The sequence below is a fragment of the Amblyomma mixtum genome, chromosome 6, assembly GCF_055824585.1.
Source record: "Amblyomma mixtum isolate Tamu chromosome 6, ASM5582458v1, whole genome shotgun sequence".
NCBI lineage: Eukaryota > Metazoa > Arthropoda > Arachnida > Ixodida > Ixodidae > Amblyomma > Amblyomma mixtum.
In genome coordinates, this window is record NC_143017.1 from 28,787,025 (window position 1) to 28,798,921 (window position 11,897).

Sequence of the window (11,897 nt, forward strand, 5' to 3'; positions counted from 1 at the left end):
CTGCGTACATAAATAGACGCAAGTGGTGTGGCCGTAGTGGCATGGTAGGCACGGTAGCCTGGGACATTGCGGGCCGTCCGGGTCTCCTGGAGAAGGAGAAAATGAGGCAGAGAGGGGCGGGTGAGTAGATACTGGTGGAGGGGGGTCTTATTGTGGCAAAGATTTCGGCAGTTCCACTGCACAATCTCGAGGTCCTCGCCAAACGCCATTATGATAGTGGAGAGGAACGCGATGGTACGCGTTCCTTCTTTTTGGCCGGGGGCAGTGACTCATGCAGGGATTGGAGCGTAGAAGTGAAGGATTCTAATTGTTTGGATTGTGCTTGGAGGGTGGTAAGGATCTGGAGAACCGATGTCTCTAGCTGAACCAAGCGAGTGTGGTGTGCCTGTGTGGTGGTTTCGAGAATATCAGCCAAAGGGGCGACCTGGGCGGTGGAGGAGGGAGTGGTGAACGTGGCAAGGTGCTCATTTAGCTTGCTAAGCTGGGAGGTAAGAGAGGAGGTGGTTGTCTGGAGGGTTTGAGTCAATGCATGTATCTGCTGTTGTAGATCGTGGGAAATGCGCTGCTGCTCTCGCTGCTGGCGTTCCAGCATTGCCAGCCGGAGGTCGAAGGAGCGTCTCTCGTCAGTCAAGGATGGAGAGGGTGGTTTAGTGGAAGAGAGGGACGCTGGCACCGAGGATCCTTTAACTATGGCGGCGTAGGAGCCTGGTGGTGACGTGATCGGAGCTGATGGAGATTCATGATTAGAGGAGGAGGAGGAGGAGGCGGGGGAGGAGGAAGGGGTGGTGGGTTGAGTGGCCCGGCGCAAAGCTAGGCGTCGGAGGTATGCAGTTTTAGCACACTCGCGTTGTTTAGCAAGGAGAAAGGGGCAAGTGGGGTCGAGGGAGGGGTGGGTGTTCACCTTGCAATGAACGCACCAGGGCTGGGCACACACATGAGCGGAAGGGTCAGCGGGTAGAGGAGCAGCACAGCGACGGCACTTGGCCGGAACGCTGTGCTGGGGGCATTGGTGGGCGCGGTGGCCTAGAGTGAGACAACGGGTGCAGGTGGGAGGCTTAGGTTTATGAGGACGGCACCGGAAGGCAACGCGTTTGAAATAAACAAAGTGGGGGATGACGGTACCAGCGAACGTAATGAGCACTTATTGAGTGGATCCCATCATGCGAGCAGCGAGAATATCTGTTTTAAAAGACTCTAGATCATGCATGAGCTCATCAGGAGTGAAGTGGCCACCGACGTTATGGATGACGCCGAGGCATGAGATGGGAGGATGGGGGGAATAAGTGTTGATGCTGACAGGCTTACCGTGAAGGTGAATGTGCGTGATCGAAAGTAGGAGGTGGGCGGTGAGAGGAGAATGAGTTTTTAAAAACACAAGGCTTTGGGCTGGCTTGGCCTGAAGGGTGATGTCTGCACTAGTCTTGGAGGAAAGTTGGGCAGCTGAGGTGACTGCGGCGAGCACGTCGTAGAGAGGCAGCTTGGGATTGAGGGTACCAGGAGGGAGTTGTATTCCAACAGTGATGAGCTCGGAGTGGGGTCGGGTGGCGGAAGCAGGCTTACGGCTGGCACCGATGGTGCTCCAGCCGATTTCCGGGGATGGAGTGTCGTCTACCGGGGACGCCATGAAGTCCATGTCTGCCGACGAATCGTCAGCCTGAGGCGCAATCTGCGACGCTGGTGCCGGGCTGCAGGTCTTGGTGTCAGCGGGTAATGTGGCAGGTGTAGGCGCGGCGGCACCGGCGGCGTCGACGAAAGCAGGCGGCTGCGACGCGTCTATGGGCCCAAAGTGTTAGCGTCCCTTAGAGCGTGGAGTTGGCTAGCAGTGGACGCTGCGGCGACGATGAACGCTGCCGGCTGCGCCGCGGCCGTCGATCCGGAGCTCCCAGCGTCGCGCACAGTGTTGGTTGCAACAGGATTTTGCGCGGTGACGTGGGCGGTTGGAGTAGGCCCCGCGGTGGCGGCATCAGTGGGTCTGGGCTGCAGGGGCTTCGTCAGACGCTGCATTGCAGAGGTGCAGGCGCGGCGCGTTAGGGTTAGCGAGGCGCCGCTAGGTGGCGCCGCCCTGGTTAGCTGGCTGCCTACCGTGCTCCGTTTTCACCTGCCCCTGGCATAGTCCAGGGCTTCGCCCGCCCCTGGATTTCCTCTCCATCGATTCAGGAAGGCTTCCGAAGCACGAGGATACCATCGTCATCACGGCCCGCTGCCGAGCTGGCCCTCCAAGCGCCTCCAAAAGTCAGCGACTAATGACCTGTCCAGTATATTTTGCAAGCTATTTGTGAAAGAAATTAGTTGAGCGTCACATGCATAGAATTTTCGGAAACCATGTTGTACAGAGGAGAAAAACAAATTGTTTTGGATATGATATGCTCGAGCAGTTTGCAACGTGCGCATGTGATAGATATGAGGTGATAATTAGCAGCAGAAGTCTTGCTCCCAGATTTGCGGAATGGAACGATCTTCCCAATTTTTCATTGTTCAGGTAGTGTGTCTGTGTCCACTGACTGTAGAAATATAGAAGTTAATTGATCTAGAGACACAACTATTTTTCAAGAATTTAGCATTAACGAGATCGTATCCTGGACTGGAATGATCTATCAGAGTATTAATTAGCCGAGCAACACCAGCTGGGTGTTGGGAGCAACAACAGTCAGGGGCGGACATCATGATGATCTATATCAGGAAGACGGGTGAGGTTGTGGGATGAAAAATTATTAACAAAAATATCGCTTAACACTGTAGCACAGGCATTATTACCAATTTGATCACCACGGGAGTCCATCAAAGCGATAGGATTGTTGGCTGTGGGATTAATGACTCGCGAAAATTTTTTTGGGATTTCTTTGCAGCATTTCTGGTAATGTGTTAGATAGGAAATGGTCTTTGGCATTTTTTAGGGTGGTTGTGTATGTTTTGGAGGCAGCTTTGTAAGCATCTCAGCGCTTACAAATGCAAGCGGCAATGCAGTCGCACTGGCATGATTCGAGTCATCAACGAAACCGCGTCTGTAAGCTTGACGCTGGCTCACGATTACATTTGCCATCTATGGTGGTGCGACGTCATGGGACTTTACTCCACCGGCTACGGCTTGGCGTTGCCTACACCAAACACTATCTTCACAAGATCGGCATCGAAAGTAACCCAAATTGCGCACAGTGCCATACTCCAGAGACTATTGGACACCTTCTTTGCGAGTGCCCGAACTATACTGCTGCAAGAAGAACATTGGAGGCGACCGTGAAACAACTGGACTCTCGCCTAGCTCTCTCTGAGGAAACTCTTCTGGGCGCCAGGACGAGACGTTCTGATTGGTGGCGTGTGATAAAGGCCCTGCTCAGCTTTTTGTGTGAAACAGGCCTGGATACTCGTCTGTGACTACCTGTGCACAACCTACATGGTTAATGACATGTGTCGGTGTTTGTGTTGCAGACACCAGTTTTATGAGTTTTATGTGCGTCTACTAACCGCGATGCGAGTGCCAGCCAGTGTGGTGCGTGTGTGTGTGTGTAGACATCACCCGTGAAACTCATTGTATTATGCCATCATCAGCCTTCATTCGCACTTTCCTTTTCCTCCTCTTCCCTTTCCCCTGTGTGGAGTAGCAGGCCAGGGCCATGTTACCACCGGCCGACCTCTGCACCTTTCCCTCATTAAAATTCCTTTCTCTCTCTCTCTCTCTCTCAGCGCTTACAATATGCGATATGGCCCCGACAAGAGTGCCAGCGAGGCTTCGATTCACTTGTATAAGTAAGAATGGAACTTCTTGTTATGATAAGGTAAATCTGATTTGGAGTGTGTGGTCACTTGTGCTTGACAAGTACAGGCATTGTTGATGGCGACGGTGTTGCTTCAATCAATGATTTGTTAGTCTGGCCTCGTCACGTCTAATTTTTCCTGGGCCCTTTTGGGCAGTTTTATGTTTTAAAATCATGTCGCACCAAATAGACCCCATCGTACATTCCTTGAATTTCTGTTTATTATTTCATCCCGAAGACAGCCGAGCACAAAGGTCAGTGCAACAGCTTGTGCCCATTCAAAAACTTGTAGGTACTCGCCCGCGCTAAACGTCGAACCCAACACCTGGCGCATCCGAGGCTGACACTCAAACTACGATGCCCTCAACTGCGATTGACAATTTTGCTACCTAATGCCTCCTGAGGACCTTCGCGAAAAGTTCGTGCTTTGTACGACTGGTTCACTCAGACTGACCTCGTGGCTGTGCTATAAGCACCTTGCACCCACCAGGCACCGCCACCGTCTAGGCTGCGTTCAGCTCCCCCGCGCGGCCAGTTCCTCGTCCCTGTCAGGAAGGCCCGCCCCGCGACTCCGAAGGGATGGCGTCTGCCAGCGGCGTGTCGCTGATTGTAGAGGTGGAATTTCTACCTATTAATGAGGCTGGAAAACTCTTTCGAGGAGCGAACATCAGGAAATGATCGAGGCTTTTTGAAGCAGGCCATGTACACAACGTGAAAGAGGTGGGGTTGTGCGACAGGAGCGAAGTAGCATCCCGGTGCATTGCGCAGACAATCATCACTGCGCCACCGAAAACCATCAAATTAACGGTAAGAAATATTTGTTTATAATGTCTCTTAGCGCTGCACGCTTACTCTATTTTTTTAAGTACCTATCTTCCAGTAGAAAGCTTGCTGTCGCGAGCTGCAATTGCAAGGCAGGCGTTGCAGGCAAATGCAAACACGCTGCTGCAGTTGCCGTGTTTTTGGAGCGGTGTGAAGCGCTCTCCAAAACGAGCCACCCGCAAGCCTGGGGTGTTCCTGCATATAAAAAGGTTTACCCTAAACTATCGAAGACGGCCAGGCGGCATAACATTGAAGGGAACTAGAAAATTCCAGTTTTTGAGTGGACGGCGCAAACCGGACTTCGTAACATTCTCGTTTGCAGCACCTTCGGTGTTCGATATGAAACGCCCTGTTCAAGCTATCTCTTGAAATGATGTGCCCGCTCCGTAATCTGCCATTCATAATTCTTCATTTTTTCAGCAACTGCCAGGTCATTCTCGCTGCAACATGTGCGTCAGTATTTTGGTGAATTGAGATGTTCAATGAACGAGCTTTTTCAAGCAGAAGAGGAGGCAAGCTGCGGTGAAGCGCCTGAGCGCGCACTGAAACTCCTGCAGAAGACATTAAGCTTTTTGACTGGGATTCTGCAAAAAAAGGAGTGTCCCTGCTATTCATGCACTATTGTTGCAGAAAGATTGTGCTCAAAAAGCGGAATTTCATTGCAAGGCTTTTTAATTTCTGCACAGTTAGTACCAGTGTCCTGATTCTTCGACATTAGAATATATGATTATTGTACTAAATTATCACCCAATCTTTCAGATGTGGACGCAAAGATTTACCAGGAACACGTTGCCGTTGCCCCTTAAAACGTGCCTTTGCTGTCGCAAAAGACGCTGGACGACAGCGCGCAGTGGAAGCGAACAAGGATTCCACGCATAAATGGAACAAAGGTAAACGTTTCTTTGCTGCGCAAAATTTTTGCTTCTTCCTCAGGTGTGAGTTCGGATGAGTTGCAGCGTGGCTTTTTACGCCAACATATTGTTGACAGCCAAGTCAATGTCCGGAAATCGTGGGTGCATGAAGAGGGAAGGGTTCCCAGTGATCCATTAGCATTCCTCCGCGTCTGTTGAATGTCCTATGCGTCAAAAACCTGTCTAGGAGGAAATGCATGAGTCAAGTAATCGCCTTCCGCACGGGTTTGGCCATTGTTTGACCAGAAACCCAGCGCGCGGGTTTCCCGACGCGAAGGGTGGGTCCCGCAGTGGCACAGACCTTGGAATGCCAGCCGCAGAGCCGAACGAGCCCCGCCGAGGGCCTCACATCCCAGTAAAACCCGCCGGCCACCCACGATGGAAAAAAAAACACCAGACAAAAGGGGATTCGGAAGCCTCACGGCGAAATAAAAACTTTCGCATACTAGAATAAAAGGTTGGAAATAGCAGGTCACTGTAAGCAAACAAAGCTATGAAAATGTGTGTAAACTTGTCCTTAGCGCAGAAATATCGTTTTCGTTGCAAAACATTTATTCTAAGCTCTAAGTTTTCTTTCGCAGTTTTAAACTTGACATTTGGAACGAATTGTTCCTCTTTACCAAGCGTATCATGCAGCTTCATGTGAAATTTCTACGTTTAATGAACCCTGCAAAATTTATGAAAAGCGTTGTATGCTTCCTTTTCAGGCGTACAGAGTACCTTGCTGTCGGCCAGAAAATATGGAAAGAAGAGCGAGGTCCCTCATTTTCGAGCAAGACTTCGCAGGGCCAACCGTGCGATATGCCATCGCGATGGAGCCCAAAGCCCGCCGAGCATTTGAGAATAAACACGGCTTTGAAGTTTCATTGTTCGGCCTGGTTTTTTCAAGCAAAGAGCTGTGGTTAGCGTGCTCCGCGGGCGGAATCTTTCTGTAAGTATACAATAATTATTGCAGCGGATTTTTGTCCAGTATATCACCTTTTTGCTATTTTGCCAAAACACGAATAACTTACATTGTTGCATTCGATTATTCTGTTCTGAAATGCAGGACGCACTAGAAAGAGGCTGCACTTTTGAAGATTAAGTGCCCCTTCAGTCGGAGAGGTCAGACGCTGACAACAGATCCACTTTTGCCATATTTACAAAAGAACGATGCTCTGGAGGAGCGAAAAAAGCACACTTACTGCTCTCAAATACAGGTCTCCCTGTACGTCCTGGGCTTCAACAATGCTGGTTTTATGTCTACACGGAAGCTGACTCCCTGACGATTAAAATTTACCGAGGTGAAGAATACTTCGCTGAAGCGATACCGGTGCTCCGGGAGGTTACTTCGCAAAATATCTGACATGCTTGAAAGATTTCACATTTTCAGAAGCGCTAAAACAACACGGACGCAGAGGGAAAAGACAGGGACGAGCGCTACTTCCAACTGTTTATTTCCTAAAACCGCAAATTCTTTAAACAGTTCTCGAACGCTTTTATGACACGTCAGTACAGCAACCTTTTTTCTCTCACTAGACTTATCCGCGTCCTTAGGAACCTGAACGGTCGTTACGAAATCGAAAATAAGTCTAGTGAGAGAAAAAAGGTTGCGGTGCTCCCTTACGTGCACCCTGTGTCCCACAACTTGAAAAAGGTAGCGCAGAAAGCAGATGTTAAAGTTGTATTCACGGCCCCTAACAAGCTAAACAAGCTTTGCAAGCTGACGAAACCCTACTCTTCTGTCAAACAATTATGTGGTATCAAACACCAAACAGCGTACGTGGACTGTGTAGACTGTGTTGTGTACTGCATCCCTCTATCTTGTGGCAAAAAAGTATGTTGGGCAAACGGGCTGTTGTCTCAATGACCGGCTACGCCGGCACAACAACAATGTTAAAAATTCCTGCGGAAGCAACCTTGCCATTTACTGCGGTAAGTGCCGTAATTGTGCTCCATTGTTAGATCAGTGCCACATCATCGGACGTAGTCGTGATCAACTAACCCGAGAGATTATAGAAGCACAGAACATAGCATCACTGGGTAGCACTTGTGTAAGCTCACCGTCTATTTCATTGTCAAAAATAGAACTTCCCTTCCTCAGGGTATCAAAGTAATCGTGCACTTATCTGCTTGGTTCTGTTAGTCTCGGTAGCTATACTGTGTAATCTCGCACGTGCAGTTTACTGCCGTGTCATAAAAGCGTTCCAGAACTGTTAAAAACACTTGCGGTTTTACGAAATAAACAGTTAGAAGTAGCGCTCGTCCCTGTCTGTTCCCTCTGCGTCCGTGTTGTTTTAGCGCTTCTGAAAATGTCAAATCTACACCAACTAGCCCGATCCGCTACCCTTCTATGCTTGAAAGAATACTACAACACCTATTGGTGAAGCCATCCTTTCATGAAATGTAATTAGTTTTTTCATGATTTGTTTATTTACGGAAGAGTAAAAAACAGAGCTGTGCAATACGTACATACCGAGAAGTGCAATAAACAGAGTGTTTTATGAGACACTGCATTCATTCCTTGCAGAAATTCCTGGCTTCAGGTTTGTTATAACAGGTACCACATGAGCAATATTATCGACATACCCTGTCAGTTCATGAGGAATTCTTTGGGACAGTATATTGAACGCTTTCAGTCTTTGGATAACTCTTTCTACATGAATGCGGACAGACGCTGTCTGATACGTGGCATCGACTTCTTACTCCGTAAACTAGGCACTCGTCGCAAATGGTGGCATCATAAGTGTCGCCTGTTGCACCCCAACGTCAGTGCGAATTCCCGGGAAGCCTTCGTCCGCTTGAATGACATCGCCAGGCTCTAGAAGGGATAAGAGCTTGCCGTCCACCGTGATGGTCGCGTCCGATGTCCTTCCGCCGTACCCTTCTGATACGAAAATTATTGCACCATTCGGTGTGATGCAAATTAGATACTTCAGGGTGTACCCGCCTTGTGGTGGGAAAACCACAGGTTGCGTGTCTCTACATCTGGTGGCATTTTGGTTTCTATTTCAGTACAGTCTATAATTGCCCTGCACGCATCGTAGTACCTTTTGAAGCTCGGAGGCGTTGTGCGCTGCACTGCTAGTCGTGACGGCCAATAGATCTAGACTTTCGTTGCTACTTTTATGTTCACAAGAAACACTTAGAAGCAACGAAAAAAGCTGAACTGACACTGCAGGGAAGGATTGCAATGCAGCCTCATCACCATGGAGTGCCCTGAAACCTCCAAAGTACGGCTGTTTCCGCACAGGGCCACGTTTTTGTCGCACAATTGAGCTGACTCCCATGAGGTTCCACGTTCAACGGTTGTGGAAGTCCTGTGGTGCACATAGCAACTTGCGTTGCCCTTTGATGTTGTCGAGATGAACGTAAGTTCCCCGGAAAAGCATTCGGCTTCCATGTCTGTCATAGTGCATGCCTGCAATGCACGAAATATAAAAAAGTAGCAGGTTAGCGGTTGCTGTTAACATTTTCCGACTTTCTTGCATGCTTACCATTTTCAAGACTCCGTGTGGCAACTTCCCCGCGTAGCAAAAAACTCTACCATGAAGACGCTGCCCATCCTAGGAAGATAATTTGGGTGCAGCGCTAAAGACATCTGTTCCAAGCCGTACGCCGTGCATGCATTGACAAGAATTACCTTGGCGCACCCTTCCTTGGCGATTGCAGCGCGGGGAGAGTGAGTTGTACCTGCGATGAAATGGCTTAGCAGAGCTGCGCTTAACTACCTTTATCGCGAAAGCAACAAATTGCAAAAATGTGCACATCCTCGTCGATCTGTTGATCATATTCTCTGTTCTCTCTTTGCTTTCGCGTGCAAATACTACGCAACAAAACTAAGTGCAAGTGCAAAAAGAAAAGAAATCAAGGTCACTCCTCAAAGGAACAGACATTTCGCGCACCGCCGCCAGCCCAATGTATTAAAACAACTAAGCTCTCGACCAGGCGGAGCAAAAAAAAAAAGCATTGTGACACGCCGCTCTGAAAGGCGAATAAATACAGCAGCGTAGTGCATTTAAAATGGTATAAGCGATGTGCAGCAAGAGGGCAGCAATAGAAACGTTCGAGATTCTGGCGAACACATATGGTATTTTTACAAGCGCACCTGCATGCATCCTGTGCCCGCTGTCGCTTTTCAGACCAATTAAGCGTTCTTGAAGAAAATATCTCGCCCGAAAACACGACAACAAATACACATTAATGAACCCGAAGTTGATACATTTGCCAGCATACCTGTCATAACATCCAGACGAACCACTTGCGTTTGCTCTTTTGTAGACTGATGGTAAGATACTTGGGTCGTAGAACGAGTGCCCTTCTTCATTCGACTTAGCATTTCCTACAGAATGCCTGCTGCATATTTTCGATTTTTTCGAAGGCATCCAATCCGCACCATATTCGCTGCATAGTTCAAGATAAAAACAATTATATATGATATACTCCGTTACACGCTTGCAGGGAACGATGCTGCGGCGCTTTTATCTTGTGGGGGTTTTTCCTAGGCCGTTGAGGTTGCTTTGTAGTCTAGGCCGTGAGCTTCGAGCTTCCGGTATCGCTCACCACGTGGGGCCGTTCTCACGGCGGTACAGCGGAAATGCGAATGAGGACACAACACAGAACAGGACGATTTTCCCGCAGCCAAACGTTTATTGGCTTCTCCCAAATCGCTGACTGTTGGATGCTTGATCTTCGACCCTTGCCGACTGGCTTGGTCTTGCGGCTGACGGGGCAAGATGACGACAACAAACAAGGAAAAATGAAAGGTATTCACCTGACGTCCTCTCGCTGTCGCGGCTCGCTGTTTTCGCTGCCGGCCGTAGCCGATCCTCGCCACTCTCGGCGCACTTGCCCGTTGTCACTTTCGGCCAATCAGAGTGGAGGAGGGGGGAAGCGCCCGCTTTCCCCCGTCTCCATGGCGCGCCTCCGCGGCCATGGAAGGATAAGGCATTGCGAAATTCCCACACTCCTCCTTTCTAAAGACCGAACGTCCCCTGAGTTCAGCGGACGTTAGACTGCAATGATCTCATTAAAGTTCTCACCTTTTTATTAGCCGCCTAAAGATCTCCCAGGAGATCCAAGTCGATCACCATGGCCGCTATGTGGTCGTCCTCTAGGGGTTGTGCTCCTGGGGAGGGTGGCGCGGGTGGAGGCTCGTTTCTTGGCGCGGGCTTTGCGACCAGGGCTCGGGGTTCCGCGGCAGATGGGGCGCTCACCACCCGAAGCACCCTGGCCGCGAACACGGGGTCCCGAGCCATCCGTGCCCGCACCACCTCGGCGTCTAGGTCGCCTCCCTCCTGGAGCTGACGGTGGTAGCGGGAGGCGACGTGGGTGCCCCGGGTCACCTCCACGCCCCCGAACCCCGGGCAGTACGTGGCTGCCGGGTCTGGTGGCATCCCGGCGGCCGGGTGCGCCGCCATGTGGTCCTGAGGGGTGCATCCGCGAAATATTGCGAGCACCCGCGCCAGCGCCTGGCCCGCCTCCACTTGCAGCTGCCGGTCCCACGGCGCCACGCTCACATAAGAGCGAGGTGGCGCCTCGTCGGCCTGATATGTCCACGTGGAGACGGACTGACGACGGGGTCCGGCTTCCCCGGCTGTAGCTGGGACTCGGCGCTCGGCCATCGAATTCTGGTGGAGAGGTGCGGGCGTGGCCCCCGTAGGCTGGCAGCGGGGGTTAGGCCGTTGCGGCCATCCAGCGTGTGGCCCCGCTGACCCGCGGCTTCCGTGTTGCCGCGGTCGCAGCCGTGGTCCTTCGTGGGGCCGCGGCACCGGCTGGTTGTGTCGTCTCATGGGCCAGTGCCCGCGAACCCTTTGCCGCCAGTGATCGACCGAGCGGTCTCGCACGGGCCCCTTGCTGGCTCCATTGGGATGCTTCCACGGTTGCGTGGGAGCTGGAAGGGAGGGCCGCAATCACTGCAGGCTTACGACCGTTCTCCCGCATGTCCTATGGGATACGCATTCACGCTCCCCATTGGCTCTTTCCTTTGCTCCTACACCAATCGTAACTTGCCATTTGGTGAATTTGTGGTTCGTAGTAGAAGCAGGTGTTGGCGAGGTCATTACGTGGTCCCCGAAATGCCTGGTAACCTTGAAGTCCGTTGACTTCCTTGTGTCCTTGGTCGACCCTTCCGCCGGTTGGTGTAATTTCCCGGCCCCCATCGTCCTTCGTCCGCGAATGCGCGTCCGGTGCGGCTCGGAGCAACTTTCGTCCAGTGGGTCTCCTTAGAAGCGTTTTCGCTTGCTGTGGGTATTGTAGGAATGTGTGAGGGTCAGTGTCCTTTCCCCGCGATTTCGCGTGGTCGGAGTTTCCCACTGAACTTCGACCTCCCTTTGGAAGTACCTTTTTTGCTCCCCCACGTGGATGGTCCCGCTGAGTCGAGCTGTATTCGGATTCATCAGCTTGTAATTCAGTTGCGAAAGTGTCCCAGCAA

At 51.0% G+C, this 11,897-nt stretch overlaps 2 pseudogenes; one reads left to right on the plus strand and one right to left on the minus strand.

Annotated features, from left to right (window-relative positions):
• The first annotated feature begins 4,890 nt into the window (after positions 1-4,890).
• On the plus strand, positions 4,891-7,874 carry LOC149338492 (uncharacterized; annotated as a pseudogene).
• Positions 7,875-7,965: 91 nt separating this feature from the next.
• LOC149338493 (uncharacterized) lies at positions 7,966-8,876 on the minus strand (annotated as a pseudogene).
• Between the last annotated feature and the right edge of the window lie 3,021 nt (positions 8,877-11,897).